Raw genomic sequence first — 23598 nt, 5'->3', positions numbered from 1 at the left:
CTGGGCACCAGGTTCCAGTAAGTCACCAATTCCTGCCCCTAAAAGTGAGAGAACTCCTCTACCGTCACATCAGCAAAAAATGAAATGCACAGTTATTTGTTTACACATTTCTCTTTATAAATGAAAGTCTTGCAGGAATGCATATGACTAGCAGCACCTATATTATATTTGTTTATTTATAATCAATGGTAATGCATTTCTGGCTTCCACATTGAGAAAATATTAAAGAAATAGGGAAAATTCACCCACTATGAGAATGGTATACAAAATATACTAGGCCAACAAAGACTTGCCCAACTACAGGATCCAAAGACAAATTTTGTTAGGTTCACTGTATGGCATTGGTCTAATGACTAGATCTCAAAGTGTGTAATGGACCCCACCACCACCCACACTCCTGCCCCTGCTTTTTAAAAAAGATTTTTCTTTTGAGTTTGGTTTTCGAGATGTATTGAGGTAAATATTTATTTTTTTTGCCCATCTTGAGAATCACTGGATTTTCTGAATCTGAAATTTGTGGGCTAGTGAGTTAGTTTTAACAATTCTGAAAAGTTTTTATTATCTTTTCTGTGAACATTGGTTTTTGTTTCTTATCCTCTAGGTCCTTTGGGAACTCTGATCAGATAGATATGTCACCTTAGCCTACCCTACATGTTGCTGAACTGCCTTTTCACATTTTTTACACTTATTTAACTTTCTTGATTCCATTTTCAATAGTTTAATTAGGTATATATTCCAGTTAACTACTTTTTCTCTTTTTCTTCAGTTGTATCTAATGTGCTGTTTAATCCACTAGATCTTTAATCTGGTTGTTATGTTTTTCCATGAATATAAGGTTTATTTGGCTCTTTTATAAAGCTACACATTTTATAAAACTATTTTTATATTTTCCTGATGATTTATCATACTTTCAATATTCTTTTATGCTTCTTAAAAATATTTTAAATATACCTAACTAATATTGTTTCTCATCAACATCTAAACTATTCATGTCTATTTCTAACGTCTATTCTTTCTGTTAACTCACTTTCACTATTTCTTGCTTAATTGAGCGTTGTATGAATTTTGGCCACAAAGTCTCTTTGAACTTTATCTATAATATCTATAATGATTATTTAAGGTTGATGTTAAATTGTTTTCCTTCTGTAATTGATTCTATGGTCTTTGATTGGTTGTATGGAATCAAGATCAACAGAAGATTATTTTAAATGAAATTACCCATGTGTTTTAGAATCATATAAATACTTTTTATTTACGCCATGACTCCAAATAACTGCCGCCCTGGGGGTCTGTATTTTCAATCAAGATTTCTTTTTTGTTTTCTGCATTTACCCTATGTCTAGGTCAAAATAGGAAGTTGCATTGACTGCTAATTTCTGCTTTGCAAGTTTATTTCTTGTTCAATCTTGCAGTGACGTATAATATCTGGGGATCTTAGCTTTATGTATATTATAATATTATGCTTTCTATATTGGGTGGGCACTATGCTTTATTTTCTCCTTTCATCCCTGTGCGATCATTAAAATTAAGGTCAAGTTCGTTTCATTAAATTTTGAAATCTATCTTCATGTTGAAAGCTGACTTTGGAACTACTTTACCACACAAGGTTTCTCATTTATATTTTGTTATTGCTCTCTAGAATCTTTGATTTTTTTTTGCAATTGAAGGATGCAATTTTAAGCATTAAAAATTTTCCCATATTTTAAAGATATACTTATTAGAAGAGTTATTCATGGAATTTAGTACATTATATTACATTACTCATTATTTAATATTTTATAAGATGACCTCTAGGAAAAGCATTTGCTAGTTGGCAAAGATAATTAGAAGTATGTTTGTATTTTATTAATAGATTTTTCACTGAAGGTTTGTAATGAGTTTTTACTTTAAAGCTTATATGTTACTCTTCACTTGTTAAAGAATTAATGTTATTTGCAAGTGTTGTGAATCTTTGACCTTAGGGAATATGAACCAAGATGACTTCGCCCTTATCAGGCTTGAGAGATATATAAACCTTCCACTTCTCATTACTTTATTACAGGTAATAGGCAAGTATGAATTATTAATTATTTCTTCATTTTTTCAAAGGTCCTTCTAATATTAATAGTGTGCATCATGTCACAGCTACACATCAGGATAGTGGATATTCAGTGATACATTATCCTTATATACCAATGAAAGATGCTGTTTTTAAGCAAAGAAAATATTAATAGTGATAGTATATTCACTAAAAATATTACTACTAAGTACAAAAAATATCAATTATAATATTAAAAATATTAAGTCCAGCTTTACTATCTGAATATAGAACTCATTTGAAAAGAATAAAAGTAACAAAATTTAAGTTTCATCACATCCAGTTTATTGACTAACTTCTCTTTCATCACTCTAAGAGAAAACAGTGATAATTTCATTAAAATGACAAAAAATTGCTGCCTACCCTTGTAATAGCTATGATGAGGATTTATTTTTGGCAATTTTAGAGTGTAAAAATATGTTGTATCAAAGATAAGTACAAAAAATAAGTTTGGTTTCATTCAATAAATTGGGGTGAGGCTTTTATATAGTGGGGTTTACATATTGAAAAATAACTTGATAAACTAATCTGAAATTATAAATCATCAGCAGTGAAAGGCACAGAAAAGTGAATATTTAAATTAGTCATAAATATGTATGTTGAAATGGTTCAGTGTATTTTAGAACTATATTACCCTAGAGGAAATCTTAATTAATATTCATTTCAGTAGTTATCAAAACTGAAAATTCCCAATTCTACACCACAGTGAAAAGTTCTTATTAATTGAGAATAATTGGTACTCTGCCTTTTCAAACATTTTCATTCTTGTAATGATTTAAGATTACTAAGAACTGCATCTTGCTTTTATAAAACTTTATTGTAAATTGTTGTGACCTTTCAGGTAAACTAACACAGTATGTTAGTTTAGTATAAACTATGTATAAATTTCTTATGCTATATTATCAGTTATGTACTGATTAAGGTTGTGAATAATCAAGGAATATAATGATTGAGCACTCGGCAGTTTATTCTTACACATACCATAATTCTTTGACGAGAAGTACAGGGCTGGTTTGGTAGTTTACATAGTTGTAGGTCCTCAGGCTGTCTTTGCTCCTGCTCTGCTGTACATAACTTCCATTCTTGAGATGACTTCCTTTTTAAGAGAACTTCAGTTTTATTTATATATCTGAAGTCTTCTGCACAGCCATGACTTAGCAGAAGATCCTCCCAGTCGCAATTAGCAGAGAATATATGAGGGTGTTCTGAAATCACCCATATCCCTCCGTAGGTATCAGTAGGTATCCCTCCGTAGGCATGAGCATGAGAGGCAATTCTGACCAATCGCATATTAGGGGGAGTCCGGTAAGAAGTCTTCTATGAAATGGATTTTTCAGTTTCAAAAAAGTACGAAAGGTTAATTTTGCCTGTGAATTTGTGTTCTGGAGCTGCTATAGTTATCTTGAAACCATGAAGGGAGCACGCCCAAGGATAAGGGCCCATGCTGCAGATGGCAGAAGAGAGTGATGGAAAAACTATCCGTCTTGAGGAAATCTTGGGTCAGGAATAAAACCCTGAAGTCTCCTGTAGGTCTCCAGTGAAAACATTCTGATTGTTAAAATGAGTTTGCAAATTCAGCACAAATAGCTTGTTTTTACATTTGTAACAAAGCATTGTGATTTTATACTAGCATCAGTAGCAAGTAGTATAAGTTATATAGTCAAACATCTGGGTTTAAATCTGGCTCAGTAGGTACGCTGACCATAGGCAGACATATTTGTTTACTATTCAACAGAACTTGAGACAAAGATGAAAACACTGGTGCTTTATTGGGACATCTACACCCAGAACAGAGAGATTGAGGAAAAAGAGAAGGGAAGAAAAGAAAGGTGGAACAAAGGAGAATAAGATGCTACTGGGCTTGTTGACTGGTTCACAGAACCAGGATGAGAAATACTCCCTCAGCAGACGATCCTCTCAGACATGAGATTTCTTCACACAGACGAACTGTACCATGAAGCGCTGCCTGACTCCTTTCTGTCTTCTTTTTTTCCTATTGATCAAAGTTTATCCTCGCTGGAATTAACTTCCCCACGCTTCTAGGTTGCATCCTTTGTTCCATTTCACAGACTCGTGAGATCTTACATCTCACATCTATGCTGTCATGTTTCATTTGCAATTGGTAGTGGTGGGAGTGGCCATCAGCTCAGGGCTTGCAGCTGTAAGGCAGCTATACTGCAGTGCCCAAGGGGCGGGGGCTGGTATTCCAGGGCAAATGGTGGCTCAGTCCCCACTACGGGCCATTTGCCCAGAGGTAAAGCTAGCTGATGGACACTATGTATGCCTACATAGCAAGTTCCTTTATTACTCTCTGCTCCAGTTTCCTCATTTGTAAGATACATGAAATAACAGTATTTACATCATATTGTAAGCATTGTTGTTATGAGCATTGACTCTGTTAGAATTTAAGAATTCTTAGAACAATACATATCCATAAGGCTTCCAACTTTTTAGATCAGGTTACTACATGAGAAGAGTCAAAAAGTGAGATATATAAGGTAAGTGTTCTAAGAGAGAACAATGCCTTATTACAAGATTGAAAAATACCAGGCATTTGCTTTCATTCTGCACTCCTTTGTTAATTTTTTATATCATGGCATGTTTTCCAGCATGACATTTCAAAATAGCCTCGGAATTCTTCTCAACACAGATTTTCAGCACTTAGAAAAATTGGAAGGACAATCTATTTTTTACCCTTCATCTGTAAAGAATAAAAGCTAACAAAACCAGATGATTTTGTAATTGATATTTTATTACAGAAGCCAAAATTTAATGAAAAATTAAAAACAAAAATGATCAGAAATAGAATCACTAAGTGTATGGACACTGGAAACCAGCTATTTGCTCTCTATAATAGAATTTAGCACAATACTTTTGTCTCCACTGATATATGATTAATCTTCAGGTATACATTTTGTTCCATGTCAAGTTTTAAAAGAGAAATTTTTAAAAAATTTATGAAAGAGAAAATTAAAAAAAATAAATTTGAAAATTATCCAAATAAAATGATAGAAACCACATACCTATTAATATCATTAGAGATTGAAATAAATAATATAATATTACTGAATTAGTTTTGAAAATAAGCAAAACTCTCTACAATAGGAAAAAAGTGCTTCTGTGACTACCATTGTTATGTACTGAATATTTGTGTCCCCCCAAGTTCATATGTGGAAATCCTAACCCCCAAGGTGATGGTTATGGAGGGTAGGGCCTTTGGAATATAATTAGGTCAGGAGGGTGAAGCCTTCATGAATGGGAATAGGACCCATATAAAAGAGACCCCAGAAAGCTCCTTGCCACTCTGTCATGTGGGGACACAGTGAGGAGAAGACCTTTTCTAAACCAGGAAGCTGGCCCTACCAGTCAACAAATTGGCTGCCCACCTTAATCTTGGACTTCCCATCCTCTGTGGAACTGTGAAAAATAAATATTTGTTGTTTAAGCCATAACCTACAATATTTTTGTTTGTTATAGCAGCCTGAGTGTATGTGTGTGTGTGCATGTGTGTTTGTGTATATCTATGTACGTGTGTGTACGTGTGTGTAGTGAGTAACAATTCTTTTCAGTAATTTTGGACATTGAAACACTGAATATATTTATGTCCTGCTGTTACAGTTAGATTGCAACTCCAGAGGGTTCTGATAAAGATTCTATGAATTTCAGAGGAACAAGGATTGGTAGAGTCAACAGAAACCCACCATTTCCTTTTAATTCACTGTAGAAAGGTCATGAGCAAATGTCTTATACTCTTTAACAGCCTAATTATGAATGCCATCAACAGACCCATAAAAGTCCTGGGGAAATATACCAGGGCAAAAGTGGCAGTCTTTATTTTCCCAGAAACATAAGAAATTGAAAGAAAACGTTTGCACAATTTAAATTCTCAGTTACTCTTGGTATTTACAAGGATCCCGTTATTTCATCTTATATTGATGATGATTCTTTGCTTTTGTTACCTTTTGCATACTTTTTACTTTCTATAATGAAGTATGTCTGCTTTAACCCACGTTTCTTCATGGCACTTAATGAAAAGTTAATGACAGAACTGAATAAGGAAAAACAATGTTGAAAGAGGTAAGAATGTAAGAATTTCTTGTTAGCATTGTGTTCAGAGTTTTCTACTATTTGAGAATGTATGTATTTTGAATGGTAACGATATCTCCTTAGTAGAATTTATTTGAAGGTAAGCATTATTCTACATAGTTAAAACTTCCTTCTAAGGAAAAATTCAAAAGCGTCAGTGAAAAATAGAAGTAGAAATATTTACCAAAAACTACTCAGAAATAAACAATGTACATTCACAAATAATAGAGTTCGTCTTCTGTACAAATCTCTGAAATTTGGCCCCTTAAGAACTAATGGATGGCAGCAGCTATTTCATAAAGATAAATGCATAATTACTATGATTTCAATGAATTATTATCACAGAAGCCTGAACAAATTATGAATTATGGGTTAAAGATAAACTAGTTGACATAGGACAATGCGCATGTGTGTTTATACCTCATTATTGAATGATTAATTACAAAAAAGCAAAAAAGCAAATCCCTATGCACAGAACACAATGTCACCATACTGCTGCAGGTGGGCTTGAACTGAAATACGTGAAATAGAAATTGAAATAATCCTCAAAAGGGGGGAAAGGATTTGCTTAATGTAAAATATTTATATTTACAGAATAAGCTTCCAGTAAAAGTGTCAAATGGCCAAGTGATGTTGTAGTTAAATGCAGGCACCCTAGATTCAGATAGTCCAGGTTTCGTGCCTAGTACTAGGTTATAACCCACCACTTCTAACTAATAGTGTGGGACTGAATAAATTACTTTACCTCCCTCTTTCTCAGTTTTTTTCTGTAAAATTTAAATGATAAAAATGGAATCTATCACAATTGTCATGTTCAGATGTCATGTTCAGATGCTGCCATGTCAAAGTCCCTTGTTCATATCTTGTCATACGCCAATATACAAAATACTTAGAGCTGTCTGAACTGTGTTAACTATACATAATTTGATGACTTTTCTATGATTTTTGGAAATTTTTTATTTCTCAGTAACATAATTGTGCATTTTGCATAATACAAGCCAAGTTTCTTTAGTGAGAATAAGCAGATTAATTGGTAGTATTTACTATTCTAAGTTCAATATATGTCACTCTATTAGGTCATGCTTAAAGATGAAGTGAATGATAAAAAATATTTGTGACATAGTATCAATTTCATCATCTGGCTACCTGCTCTTATTTTAAAAACTACAAAATTAGCAACAGCAACCCAAATGCATAGGCCCTCACCTCCAACACTGGGATCAAATTTCAACATGAGGTTTGAGAGGACAAACTATAGCAATGCTGAACACTGAATTGTTAATAAATACCATGCACATATTCCTTTTAGCCTTCTGTGAATCACTTCTGAATCCCAGTATTAAATAAAAACAAGATCACCAATATGAAATAGAACAAGCAATGAAGGAGTAATTCATGACATTATTAGGTTGAAAATATAAAAAATGATATCATTACTTCTAAGGCACTTCATATAAAACCTCGATAATCATGAAGAAGGAAAGACAGCAGGAAGCTTTGCAGGCCCTTTTATTAAACATGTCTTGATACTTCTTGTAAACGTGTTTATCATGCATTGTATTTCCTTGCTTATATTACAAGTTCTTAACTAGCAAGAATCCCATTTGTTTATATTAACATTTGCTTTCCACCTAAACCCCTTCTTTTATGTTCAGAAGACTTTCTATGCAAAATAGGTATTTGCCAAACCTCAAACATGCAGTTGACCCTTGAACAATGCAGGTTTGAACTGTGCAGGTTCTTCCACCTCTGCTAGCCCTGAAACAGCAAAACCAAGCCCTCCTCCTCCTCAGCCTACTCAACATGAAAAGGAGGATGGATATCACTTCTACTTAATGAAGAGTAAATATCTTTTCTCGTCCCTATGTTTTCTGTAGCAACATTTTCTTTTCTTAAGATTACTTTATTGTAAGAATATCATCCATAATAAATATAATATACAAAATATGTGTTAATTTACTGTTAATGATAAAGCTTCTGGTCAATAGTAGGCTATCAGTACTTAAGCTTTTCAGAAGTCAAAAGTTATATGAGGATTTTTGATTGTATACAGGTCTGTGCCCCAACCTACACATTATTCAAGGATCAACCGTACTTTAATATCAATAACTGGTACTTCCATTTTCTTTAGACCCCTAGACCCAATACACTCCTAGAACTGCCTGTGCATTGTTAGTATGTGCAAACTGACATGGAAAATTTGCCTGATTTAGATACAGGGTCTTTATAACCTTAAAATGAAGGTCAATCAGAGCCACAAAACAAGAGTACAGTTCAATAAAGGCAATTCTTTCACAAGTTAACCTGATATGGTTTAAATATGCTGCTTTCAGAGGATTTGATTAAATGTGGACTACCTAGAGAACACAATGAAATGAATCTTCATTGGGCAATTCTCAATAAGTATTCAGATAAGCTCAGCGTAATTTATCAAAAGGTTATACTTTTCTGACAAGGGCTTCTTATATCAACATTTGGACATGAAGGACAGAGTTATATTGTATAACTTCCAGGAACTAGGGCTGATATCTTCTTAAAAAACATTAAATAGGCCATTTAGGACAACTTACTACAAGGGCATCTCACATAAGCCTGTATTTTCCTTAAGAAACAATTCAAAGTTTGCTCTGAAACAGAGCTTAATGCATGTAGATAGCTCAAGGATTATTTTGATATGATGCTGCTCGTTCATGAGTTAATTCATTAAATTATTCAATTATGAAATATATAATTATATAAATATATACATTTATGTTAATTTATTATTTTGTGATTGGCACTATGTGCAATAATCATTATAATTTCACCTCAATGAGAATTTTAAAATAGCTTTTAGCAGTTTTCTACCATGGGTATTTAAAAAAGTCACAATATATTACACATAAAAGATCTAAAAGCAAGCATGATAATATTTTCTCAAAGAGACTTCTAGATAAATAAATTGATTTACTCTTTAGATATGGAGAAATCATTTATATCTGCGGAAATATCTACCAAAGATAATTATTTTAATTTTAGAATGGTTTGCCTAAGTCTCTCTGAAATCAGTTTTGTAGCAAGTTCTGTTACCATTGTTGACATTAGGGAATTTTTTATCTTTAAAGAATTAATTATGGCAGGGCGCCGTGGCTCACGCCTATAATCCTAGCACTCTGGGAGGCTGAGGTTGGTGGATTGCTCGAGGTCAGGAGTTCGAGATCAGCCTGAGCAAGATCCAGACCCCGTCTCTACTAAAATAGAAAGAAATTATCTGGCCAACTAAAAATATATATAGAAAAAATTAGCCGGGCATGGTGGCACATGCCTGTAGTCCCAGCTACTCGGGAGGCTGAGGCAGGAGGATCACTTAAGCCGAGGAATGTGAGGTTGCTGTGAGCTAGGCTGACACCATGGCACTCACTCTAGCTCGGGCAACAAAGCGAGACTCTGTCTCAAAAAAAAAAAAAAAAAAAAGAATTAATTATTCTAGGTGATCAGATAGTCATCTAACTGCTAAATTACTTAATATGATATTTTGACCTTTCTTTTTTCATTTGTAACTTTTAAAAACAACAGTAAGAATTATCTCAGTCATTCCAAACAAACAACTATTAATCAACAGAGATTACAAAGTTTACTGTGAATGACATGAATATTTCCTCTAAATTTGATTTACTATTTAATTTCCCATTTTTATCTTCAATGTTAATGTAAGATTTTTTATTATCACATGGATGTTTCATGTAACTACATAATTATATGCACTTATACTAATTATGTATCATAATAAGAATAGGTAATTACTATGTTAGCATATTTAATTACATAGTTGAACACAATGAATTCAAATGTACTTTGTACTGTTAAAATAATATATACTGTGCAATCAGTACTTTTTCTTAACCTCTTATCAAACTAAACTCTGAGAAATCAATAAAATAGTAGAAAAAATTCAAATTTTCATAAACCTTACTTGGAATCAAATTGAGGAAGGACTGAAGTGTCTTCTAAATGATTAAAGTTTATTAACTCAAATTTAACATAAAATGCCCAATCTATAAAGACATATTTACTATACAGAATGTAAAACTTGGAAGTCTTAGGTTATTTCTCAGTAGTTTTGTTATTTGAAATTCTTGATATTAAAAGCTTTTGCGTGTCTGCATTCTAAGTCAATATAGAACATATCTAAATATTCATATCCAGAGTTGGATGTTTTGATCTGAAAATAAACTTCATGAATAAATAATAACGAAAATCTTTATTAATTAAGAAGACAAAACAATTATATATGTTTTACCATAAATGTATGTCTAAATCTTTTATAAATAGATTAAGTCTGATAAGACCTATTTATTACTCCTTGTCCTCTTAACTTTTCAAATAAGTTTGTAATCCAGAATAAGTACTCTGTAACTGTTAGAATTAAGAACTTGTATCACATGCCCATTATTTACAAGTACTGGACAAATAAATTTTTTTCTGATATTACTTAAATCTGGCATCTGTTGAAGTATTCCACAAAATATTTACATTAATGATTGTATATTACTTTTTATTTGACATATTCAGTGAAATTTTCTTAATCCTCATGTTAAGCAAGCTTTCTAATATTTTTTTGTTTCTTCAAAATCTTTTTTTTTTTTTTTTTGGTAATATTACTGACTTTTTCTTCCATAGGATCTTTTCTTTTGTACCACAAAATTATAATTTGAGATGCAGTATGAATGAACATGAAGAATAAAAAAAAATGTAGTAAAAGAATGACTCTACCATTTAATAACCCTGTGTATAGTTGAGCTTTTCATCTTTAGTTTATATCTCTAAACCTAGGTCTGTAAATGTACAATTTATGTAATGTGCTAAATATATACAATAATAGTACCTATTAATAAGATTATTGCCTGAATTAACTAATATATTCCTGAACTGAAATTTCAGTACATGAAATATATGGGATGATTTAACTAACAGATATTGAAAATATTTTACAGTAGGCATTTTTCTAGAAGTAAATTAACACATTTAATCCTTATAATAATCCTGTGGTGACAGACCTAATTGTTAGCCCCATTATATAGATGAAAAAACTTAAAACAGAGTATATTCTTAGTATAAAGAGATTTATTTAGTGGCACAATGTCTTATCAATGCTAAATATAATTAAAAATTACAGTGATTAACAGGAAAAAACTCAACTCCATGAAATAGACTACTTAAAAGAAATTGTCCAAATAGTATATAATTACAAATTTGGGAAGATTTTTGTTTGTGGAATAATTCTTTGTAATACTTACATGGCTAAAATATTGTGCCCTAAACATAAATGATAAAATGCCCTTACCTATGAGATAGGTTAAGTTAGATATGTTTTTTGTTTGTTTCTTTTATTACTGTTGTTATTTTTTTCTCCATAAGTCATTTCTTACCTTGCACCTGGCTCTTCGAAAGTCATTTAAGAATATAATTGTCTCTAAAACAAATGGATGGTGTTCAAATAAGTAACTAAATATCTAAGAAGGAAAACAAAGGACTTGCTCTCTAATATATTTTTGTAAAGTTTGAGTGGAAGTGATTTTATTTTAAACAGGGAATTCAGTCTTTGAAAATTGGAGTATATCCTCTCAAATTCTTTCTCTGCTTTATCAATTAAGTTTATGCAATATTCTGAATCCCTTCTTGTCATTTCAACAATGTTCACAGCATGTTTAGCAGGAGTAGATTTCACCTCAACAAACCACTTTCTTTCCTCATCTAAAAGAAGCAACCCTTCATGCATTCAAGTTTTATCATGAGATTTCAGCAATTCAGTTACAGCTTCAGGCTCCAATTCTAATGCTAGTTCTCTGGCTATTTCCACCACATCCATGAGTTTTTCTTCCACAGAGGTCTTGAGTCCCTCAATGGCATTCATAAAGGTTATAATCAGCTTCTTCCAAACTCCTGGGTTTTGTTTTGTTGTTGTTTTGGTTTGTTTTGCTTTTTCACACAAGAAAAATATTTTATTGTTTTTCTAATTATATATTCATCATAAAAATGCTAAATAATACAATAATAAAAGAAAAAAATAGCTCCAAACCCCTCAACAAAATGGCTTCAAAATACACATACTTTTAAAACTATGACTATCTTTTCATATTTTTATTATTGCTTACTCCCTGTGGCCAGTCAAGTTCCCCTAAACATGCTCAAAATGCAAACATTTTAAAATACTCCTATTATTTTCTGACTTTCATGTATGGTTATATAATTCATTGTGATGTAAAAGATATACATAAGGCATGTATCAGTAGTTCATATTGCCATTCATCCTTTTTTTCACTTAAACCTTGATAGATTTATTTTCATAAGTCACATTGTAAAACAATAAATAACAAAATTTTGAATATGAAATTTTTTCATTTGTACTTTAGAGGAGAAGAAAAGGGAATACATAAAGTCTTACCAGAAGCTGCCTAACCACTATGAAATGAGGACAAATTATCTCATTTTCTTTTTTTAAACAAAGGCCTCAGATATTAGTTCTGATGTTTTAGTAAATTAGTAGTTGACCTGTTAAAGCTAAACTCAGGTCTTTACAGTGGATAATGCTATTGGAGACTTTGAGATTGATTTGGCCCTCCCTCCCTTAGGAGAATAATTATAGTAGTAACAACGATTAATAGTTGTTATGTGACAAGCACTGTTCTGAAAGATTTATATATATTAACAATTTTATCATCACAAATGTCTTATGAAACTACTGTTGTCTTCATTTTCTTCTCTATTTTTTCTACAACAAAAATAAACAAAAATAAATAAATGGGACCTGATTAAATTAAAAAGCTTCTATAAAGTGTAAACTAAATAAATAAATGATCAACAGAGCAAAGAGACAACCTACAGAATGGGAGAGAATATTTTCAAAACTACACATCTAATAAAGAGCTAATATCCCGAATCTACGAAGAACTCAAACAAATCAGCAAGAAAAAAATAAACAACCTCATTAAAAAGTGGGCAAAAGAAAGGGACAGAAGCTTTTCACAAGAAGATAGACAAATGGCCAATAATCGTATGAAAAAATGCTCCATGTCACTAATCAGCAGGGAAATGCAAATTAAAACCACAATGAGATATCACCTTGCCCCTCGTAGAATGGCTTTTATTAAAAATTGTAAAAACAAAAGATGCTGGTGTGGATGCAGAGAGAAAGGAACCCTTATTATACACTGTTGGTGGAAGTGCAAGGTAGTACCTATATGGAAAATAGTATGATGGTTTCTTAAAGAACTAAAGGTAAACCTAATATTCCATCCAGCAATCCCACTACTCGGTATCTGCCCAAAGGACAAGAAGACACTTGCATTCAAATGTTTATTGCAGCACAATTCATAATTGCAAAGATGTGAAATCAACGAAAGTGCCTATCAATTCATGAGTGAATTAACAAAGTGTAGTATATATACCATGTAGTACTACTCCACTATAAAAAGAAATGAATTAATGTCTTTAGCAGAAATTTCAATGGAACTGGAGACCATTATCCTAAGTCAAGTATCTCAAGAATTAAAAACAAATACTATAGGTACTCTCTAATAATCTTGACCTAATTAATGTGCACACATGGGCACAGAAAGAAGTAAAACTCTTTGGAAATTGAGAAGAAAAGAGGGAGAAGTGTTAAAAACCTTCCTGAAAAGTACAATTGTGAGGTCTGGTAGAGAGTAAATAGGTGGCAAGGAAGTGGCTAAATGTGGAGAGTGAGAACCAAATTGTAGCTAGGAACCAAATTGTTGCTAGGAAATGTTTCCTGGTAGCAACACATATTGTAAAAAGTTCCTAGTAACCTTTAACTGACCCAGAGCTCACTACCATTTAATTAGAGTGGACTCCTGAAAGATTCTGGGGAAGACACATGTGTAGAAAGGGAAACTGTCACATGACCAACCTGTTATGTAACCTGTTATATAACATCCATCTGTCAATCACCCCATAAGAAGGAAAACGACAAACCAACCCTGCCAAAAGAAAGGTGGGACAAACTAGTGAGCTCATAAAAGGCAGTGTGTGCTCAGACTTAGGAGTCTTTCTCCACTCATGGAGACTGACCCATTGCATTCTGTCTGGAATGTATTTTCACTTTGCGTAGCTTCCTTCTTTACTTTCATTCTTTCTTTTATGGCATACATTGTTGGTATAAAATTGCTTTGTTTGTGATCACTCCATCATCAGCTCACCTCAGTACCAGTACTCATTTTTGACACTGGGAAGCAGGGGACCAGGGAACATCCACACAGACTAACCTAGCACAATGAACACTATTCAGGTGATGGACACACTTGTATCCCTTCCTAAAGCATTATAAAAGCTATCCATGTAACACAACCATTTGTATTTCCTTAATATTTTGAAACTAAATTCCTGTTAATGTTGATATTTTGACCTCCCATGCATTGCAAATGTTCTTAATGGCGTCTAGAATGGAGAATCCTTTCCAAAAGGTTTTTAATTTGCTTTGCCCAGATACAACTGAGGAATCACTATGGCAGCTACAGCCTTACAAAATGTATTTCTTAAACAAGACTTGAAAGCTAACATTACTCCTTGATCCATGGACTGCAGAATGAATGTTGTATTAGCAGGCATGAAAAAAAATTTATTTATAAAATAGAGGTAATAATTACTAATGTACAGGAGCCTTATAAAAATTAGGTGATACAGCAAATAAAATTTATTAATAGCTACTACCGTATGCTGTTTACATCTGCTATATGTCTGGCACATGGTAAATGCTCACAAAATAGTAACCCTTCATATAAGAGAAATACATATTTATTGAAAAGAAAGATGTGATGTAATATTGTTTAGACATACAACATTTATAAATCAACACATTTCTATTTTTTTCTATAATTACCTGCTTTTATATGTGTGTAACATACAGTGATTCTGAGAGGTTTTCCCCCAAAATACTAACAGTGTTGATGTCTGGATATTTGGTCTTAGAATTATTTTTACTTATTGTTTGTATGTTTCATTACTTGAAAGATTTAAGATAAGCAGGTTGTTTTAAAACTGAAAAATAAATAATAAAGTAATTTTATTTTGGAAAAGTAGGAACACATTGCATCAACAACTATTTTTGTAAATAAATTAAGAGTTTAGAAAATCTTGGATGCTATACTTACACAATTTATTTGGAAAATATGGGTAGAAAGTAGAGGTGAGAATTACATAAGTAGATATATGTTTTAACAAAATGTATTTTATATCCAAAGGTACTGTATGTCTTTGAAAATCATGACTTGGCAATTCTTAGAGTTAGAATGAGGTCTAACAATAAAAATTAAATGCTAAACAAAATCCACAGTTAATATTTTTATGATGCTATCTGAATTAAGTGTTCAAATGCATAAGACTTGTCTAATTTGCTTACTTCTTAGGAATGTTAACCTTTGTTCTCTTTTCTTCCTTTGATCTTGTCATGATTCAAATACTTTTTATGACTTTTCCAGCTATGAATATGTATTTCCTGTCTTCCTTTTACCAAAAGGGCACTTTCCATTTTACTTGTCATACTAAGAGGATCTGGAAATTTCCTTCCCAGCTCGAGCCAGTTTTCCTGTCTCTATGATACCATCTACCTAATAGGATTTGCTCTTTGAGATTACCATTGTAGATTCTTCAGTATATCCCCAGAGACCTTGATTCATGTTTTCTTATCATTAATGAAAATCCTTATTTGAAGCATATTTTAGCAATGAGTTTTTCTGCATGCACTTACAAAATTTACATACAGAACAGTATGATCATTTTGTATCCCTCTGGCATTAACATATACTGAGCACACAGGATTCTCTTTTGCCCACCCAATTCACACTTGTGGCCCTCTATAGGATTAAAAGGAGATTAGTGTGTATTACCATAAACTCTGAGAAAATGAGATGTTCAGGCATGAGTGGATATTAATCAAATACAAAGACTTTAATCTCATGAGTGTATCAGTAATTTTTAAAATACATCATGTATTCAAGAAAATAATGTTTTAATGATACATAACAACTGAATTAGAGTAATGACACTGCGATTTTAAATTAGGGATGAAAAGAAATTGCATTTTAATACTTAAGTCAAATTCAATGGTGATTGGCACTGATATATTCTTACAAGATATGAAGGATTCTTTTTTGAGCTTAAGCAGGGTATTTTGCATCCATTAATAATCCTTCCTTGCATTTAGAATTGAGACCCCCAATTCTACAATAAATAACAAGTCTTTATTTATTCCGGGTTCCCTTTATCGGAAATTTGAATACAAGTGGATTTACTTTAGGTAGCCTAAAGAGAGCCATTAGAGAGATGAACATTTAGAAATCTGATAGAGAAATGATCAAAGTAGGAAGAACACTTCATGTATAATTGCTTAAACTGATGTTTTGATTAAAAGCAATATTCAAACTACTGCACTTTATTTAGATATAAACATACTATCAAGAGATAGAAATTTTAATTCTCGTTCTGGTGGTAATGATGGCTTAAGTTTGTCAGAATCTTAATTTGCTCTTATGTAAAATGAGGGACTATACAGGATAATTTTGAACATCCCATAGAGCACTTTAAAAAAATCAGTCTTTCTATGTTACATAAAATTATATTGTAATATACTCTGTGTTACAAAAAAAAAAAGAAGTGTTTGAAATAAGAAGGGATAGATTGCAAAGTCCATGACTTCATAAAATTTACTCCCAAAAGTATTGCAGCTCTCTTTGATGACCCTTATAACAGAATTTCTTTTTAAACTGACCATCACTATATGAGAAAATGTGGATATATCATTCTTATCAGGAAAAACAAGAATGGAGGCCTCATACCATAGCAAAGGTGGTGATGTCTTATGTGCTTACTAAATGGCATAGGATTTTTAAATAATACTATATGTGATATTCTTTATGCACATAATCTTATTTCCATTTTGCCCAACCTTGACTACTAAGGGAGGAAACATTTCTTAATACTAATCAAAGAAAAATCTCAATTCAGGAGTGTGTCAATCCAATCCTCTGAGAAGCAGAATTAGAAGAGCAAAAAGTGCGTTGAGTGAAGTGCCTGTGAATGAGAAAGAGGGCAAAGAGCAGAGGATGGCAAGGGGAGTCTTCAGACCCCTATCCATTTCTGACACTATGATATGACACTTATGATAGGGAGGACGATGGGGTAGGAGGAAGATCACACTCCAGGACAGCTCCGAGAAAGTCTCAGTCAAGCCATAGGGAACTCCATAGCAAAGATTTGCTCTTAGAAGTGTTCCACATTGGGTAGACACGAACCAGGTCTATTGCCCCTTCTCTGCTCACTCCTTCACTGATAGCAGCCAGGAGAAAGCTGGACCTAGGCTTGTATACCTCGGTGAAACAGGGAGGTGCAGCAGGTAGAGGCTGTCAGCTGGCTATACCTCCAGCAGCTGATCTGAGTGACAGACCTCCGTGGTTGTCAAAATTGTTGTAATTTATATCTTTATAATTTTTTGTGGACTACTAATGGAATTCAATACATATGAAATAGTTGACTTTCCAGAAAAATAATGAAAATTCTTAAAAAGAAACAAAAGTGCATTCCTTCTTTGTTAAATGCAAAGTAGATGATTCTTTGAGAAAGACTTTTGTCCTGGGGTAATTTCCTATTGAGTAAATATATTTCTATTATAATAATACTTGGTAAGATTTAGTGATTAGATGTTTTCTTGATGATCTAAGAAAATTGATTTAGAAGTAAAAGCATTTACTGAGCATGAGTTTTGGCAATCTTTTTTACATTTTAAATAAATTATTTCATTTAATCTTCATAATAACCCTGTAACATTTGATTTCAACAAATGAAAACATGGAATATTTTGGTAGGAACAACATGGACTAATTGAATTACCAGCCCATTCATAGATACCTGTAGAGAATCTCCAAGAAAACTTTGATTGATTGTATATCTTGAAATAACTAAATGTTGTCTTCCATCAGGATAGAATGGAATTGATTCAATCTCACCATAGAAATTGAGAAGCAATACAAACAGTCCTATAATCCAAGTGCAAGCCTTGGATAGTGCTATATATAAATACACATGAAAATTAACCTTGAAAGAATGTCTACAAAAATCACTTTTCATGATGCCTGCTAGTTCATTATCATTACTGTTTAACAGAATACAAGTAAACGTATACCACTGAGAGACTCAAGAATGCAGCTGAGGAACAGATACGGTCAAAAATGTTATCAATAGCACGTGAGGACCATGGAGTAAGAACATGCGACATTGAAAAGAATTAAAAGATGAGTTCAATACAAGGGACAAAGTGATCAAAAAATACAGAAGAATCACACCAGGATGAAAATTAAAGGATAAAATTACAAAACTGATAACTAATGAAATAATTAAGAAAAATAATAAAGTGATTACAAAATAAAAAGTTGACGTACTGAATTACAGATGTGAAATACAGTTGACCCCAACACGGGCTTGAGCTGTGCAGGTCCACTTATATGCAGATTTTTTTAAGTAAAAATTACATGGACTGTGCCTTCCTCTCCTGACTCCCCTTCCACCTTCTCCACCTATTCTATCTCTGCCACCCCCTATACAGAAAAACCAACCCCTCCTGCTCCTCCTCCTCCTCAGCCTACTCAGTATGAAGACAAAGAGGATCAAGACCTTCATGATGGTCTCACTAGTATTATTTTGTGCTCATATAATTATTGATATTTAACATTAAAGATTATCATTTAATAAGATACAGATTTGTTTTTTAGAATTTATTAACACAATTCTAATTTACCAGAACATGCATAATTCATCTGTGTTCCCTCAAAATTAAAATTTAACATTGGCTAAGGAGATAGATTTAATCACATACATTTAAAAATATTGAAATAAATAACATTGTGTTCTTTCTCCAGTTCTAATTCAGTTAAAGAGCATACTTTCAAAATGATAGCCTATTCTACAAGTTTTAAATAAAAAAAAATTATGGGGAATAATGAAAAAATCTAAATATTCATATATGTTAATGTATATTAATATATGTTTCTCATATGATATAATACTGTGGTTTCTTATTTATTTTAGTGGGCATATTTCCAGTCTTCAATTCTAAGTACATTTAAAGTAAAAATGATGCCTTTAAAATATTCATTTTCTTAGTGTTGAATGGAGCTGCTTAAAGACAATACAGTATACTTAAGAAAAAGGCTAAGCCTATTTGTGTTCAAATCCAACAAGACTGTCATTTCTGGAAAAGACACTTAAACTGTCGGGGCTCCAATTTATTTACTTGAAAAATAAAGAAGAATATGAAACATATCATAGAGCTGATATGACAACTAAATTTCAGAATATACAAAGTATTTATAGGGTTTCATGTATTAAGTGTGTGATAAATTCTGGTCATTTTATTTATGACTGGACCTGCATTCAGTGTTGGCTGATGAAGCAGTAGTCATTAAATGAAATAGTCTATGCTGTAAAGTTATACTTACTACCACTGATTATTTTAAATCATCCCATGCTTAAAAACTCAATTCAAATCTGAGAAGAATATATAGGATATTTTTTTGTTAAGCCATTACTTTTTGTCACAGACCAGAAAGAAATTCATTCTTCTAGTTCTAGATGAACCATTGTTGTTTATAAATAGATAATGTGCCAAAATATTTGTTATATTTCATGATGTAACTAACTTTTATTTTCAGAAAGGAATAATCTGCTCTAAGTTAGATGATTTTGAAAAAAATGATGATCAGGAATGTTGGGCTTTTATTTTTCCATTAATAGGTTCCTTAATCTTTCATTGTCTTACATCCTCATCATCAGATTTATAAACTTACTATATTAAGAATTGTATTGTCATCTGCACCTCGTTCCCAAGCCTTTTTTTAGCCTGTCAGCAGCATTGTTCTTATGGAAAGTTTAAAAATTGACAATTTATATGTTATGTTTTCTACCCCCAATATCACACTGAAAAGATATAGCTATGCAAGGATTATTGGAATATGAAGATTTTATCTAAAGTGTTACTTTTATTGTCGATTTTGCTGAGTTACAGAATTCTACTTTGGATGTTATTTTTAGTGGCTGTACACAGAATAAGCTTTACTTATGTAACCTAATTCATTCACCTCAAAGCGATTTTCAGAGATCTAGTACCTTATAATCTTTCCCCAAAGCAGTGCTTAAAAGACAGAAATAAAAAAAGAAAAAAAAAAAGATATAGTATTCATTTGAATAAGATTTTGTTTGAATTCATTTATATGATTATTTAATGTTATGAGCTGTATTTCTAACTTCTTTTATTAAGGTAGTAGAAGAATCTCTTAAATATATTAAAAGCAATATAGAAGGATATAATCTGAAAAGACCCCTTCCTCTAATACCTTCCAAATAATACAACTTCATATAAAATAACGCTGTGAATTTTAAAATATATAAGCCTCAAATGTATTTAAATAAGCTTTACGAAAAGTTCGTTGAGACCAGAGGCCATATATTTCGATATTGGCTGGGCTTGGTGGTTCACACCTGTAATTGTAGTATTTTGAGGGGCCGAAAAGGGGAGGATTGCTTGTGACTAGGATCTCAAGACACTTGCATCTCTAAAAAAAAAAAAAAAAGCCAGGCTTGGTGGGTGTGTACCTGTAGTCCTAAGGTATTTAGGAGGCCTTGGTGGGGGGATCACTTGAGCCCAGGAGTTGGAAGCTGCCTGTACAATAGAGCAAGACTCTGTCTCTAGAAAAAAAAAAAAAAAAATTCAATATCATGAAACTAGAGAGAATAATGAGAGACTTTGAGTTTAGGAAAAGACTCTTTGAGAATTACAAAGAGCTGAACTACCTAACATTGACCAACTTCCTGTAAAACACAGAAGGAAAGCAACAGAATATTTATGTTAGATATATTAAATACATTAAAAATATAAATATAAACTAGATTTATTCAGGAGTCTTTTATGCCATATTTATACTTAATCTTATTTTGTCATTATCATGATTATTACAATTGAATCCTGATTACTTTTTTAATGGAAATCTTCCTATGGGTTTCAACTTTAATTAATAGGTTTATTCTAATATAATCTTCAGTCTTGATACAATGTTGCTTATAGTATAATAATTAATAGTTTCATTGAATAAGCTTGTACTTAGAAATTGAATTTCCTCGCCAACCCTGTAATATTTAATTCAATGAGTAAGCTTTCATAGATCTTGATATAAAAAGTAGTACTATGGAAAGTCATATTTGCCTAAAGTTAGAGAAAAAATCTGTATTTACTTCAATTTTAGTAAAAGTAATATTAAATATGAATAAATAATTTAGTGCATAAATCATTGTTTTGAGGCTTATTCCTTACAGTTAAGAATTTCTCCCGTATTTATCCAGAAGTGTATTCTCTGTATTTGTACAAGAGGAAATAGATACATTTATTTATAAAGGCAGTTTATTTCCTATTTGCTTTATGTGTACCGACATGTCTTGTATACTGAACTATCACTAAAGGCTGAACTGTCAAACAGACTCACATAATTTATAGATCTTACCCAACGTGACCTTTACTAATAATTAGAGAATACAAGAAAGGAATAATGTTACCAATACAGCCTCTGTATCTGGGAAGACCCAAACCATCAGATTCAGCTTCCTCGAAGTTTCCTTTCCTCACTGGGACACATTTTGTTTCCAGAATGACAGACAATCAAGTTCTGTCTGCAGTACAAGGTAGTCTGACGAAGTGCCTTATTTTCAGGATATAGCATGTATTTTCTGCTACAAGAACTCCCTGTTAAAAACTCAGTGTGTCCTTGAGATTGTCTCCCAACTGGAAAATCCTGTCAGCATATTTAATTTATAAGAGGAAGGCAAGTGAGGTCAAAACTGCCTAAGGCATTCCTAGGAAGGAAGAACTTACAGACCTACTTTTACCCAGTCTGTTTCACTTGTCTTCACACATTGGTATCCAGGAATTTTTCCATGCTTTGTAAATGTAAGGTTGTCTACTACTAAGTTGATGTTCCATTCCTTTTTGTTTTGTTTTGTTTTACCAGAACCCTACTGTTGAGTATTATACTTACCTCGATTTCCCATCTATGATAAATAATGGTGCAATTGCAACTCAACATTTTTATGGCAACCTCCCTTACCCTATGTATGTCCATTTGACTAAAGGTCTGCAAAATGGTAACATAGTAGTCTCCCCTTAGCTACGATTTTGCTTTCCATGGTTTCAATTTTCAGTTACTAGAGGTACGGTGACAATAAGATATTTTCAGAGAGAGAGAGAGAGAGAGAGAGAGAGCACGCGCGCGCCCACATACATAATTACATAACTTTTATTATGGTATTCTGTTATATTGTTCTATTTTATTATTAGCTATTATTGTTAATCACTAACTATATCTGATTTATAAATTAAAATTTATCATAGAATGTATAGAAAATGTATGTATCCATAGAATGTATACATAGTATGTATAGGAAAAAACATACTATATTTAGGGTTATTTACTATCAGTGATTTCAGACATCCACTAGCGATCCTGAAACATACACCCCATGGATAAGGGGGGATTACTTTATAAGCAGAAGTGGTGGGCAGACATCCAAGAAGTTTTCATAAAAGGGATGACTAAATTCCAATTCCTTGATATCTACCACTAGGACAAGGGATGTATAAGTTTTAAATTTTGATAAAAGTCACCCATAGTTTTCAAACAATTTTCACCAACTTACATTGACCATACCATGGCTAATGTATTAGGACTTGTCTTTCCAGATCCTGACCAGAATAGTCACAACCATTTTCATCTTTGCTTCGTTGATAACTAAAAATTATATTTTTAATTTTTTTATTCCTTTATAAATGAATTTGTGGCCCATAGAATAAAGTTTCTACGCATAAATGGAAAAAAAAATCCAAATTAAGGAAAAATGATACTACATAATGTTGCATATATCTCTCATTAAGAATAAAACTGAAGTTGAGGAGAAGTTAACCTGGGGCTGATAATGGCAGGACCGCAAAGTTGCCTGTGATCCAGGCTCACATTTCTGGCCTCAAACTCATCTTCCCGACAACTGCTGGAGCCTCAACGATCACAAGGAATGAAGAGAAACACAGTGGGGATACTGAGAGGTGTGTTCTTAAGGAGGCCTCCTGGATGTCTCTGCAACAGTCGTACTTAACGATCATTGTGAGACCTCTAGCCATGGCTGCAGTAAAAGGCAACTATAAAGCAGGTTTATTTTATATTATTATTTTACTAAAAAAATGGAAGAAGGACAATTGGAAGGCAACTAAAAGTCTCTGAGTTTGAACATCTATTTATAGATTTAAAAGCTATTTGCATATAATTTTTTATGTAATTTATATTCATGGTTACACCGTATTTTGTGTTTTTCATTATATTGTTTTTTTAAGAGCCCTTTCTGTATTA

General features: G+C 32.4%; 1 pseudogene; it reads right to left on the bottom strand.

Annotated features, from left to right (window-relative positions):
• The window catches only part of LOC138385698 (oxysterol-binding protein-related protein 9-like), a 78957-nt pseudogene extending 75590 nt beyond the window's left edge, over positions 1-3367 (bottom strand).
• Positions 3368-23598: the final 20231 nt, after the last annotated feature.

This window comes from Eulemur rufifrons, chromosome 7, assembly GCF_041146395.1.
Source record: "Eulemur rufifrons isolate Redbay chromosome 7, OSU_ERuf_1, whole genome shotgun sequence".
Lineage (NCBI taxonomy): Eukaryota > Metazoa > Chordata > Mammalia > Primates > Lemuridae > Eulemur > Eulemur rufifrons.
The sequence above is the reverse complement of the archived record's forward strand: the minus strand, read 5'-3'. Positions and strand labels throughout refer to the sequence as shown.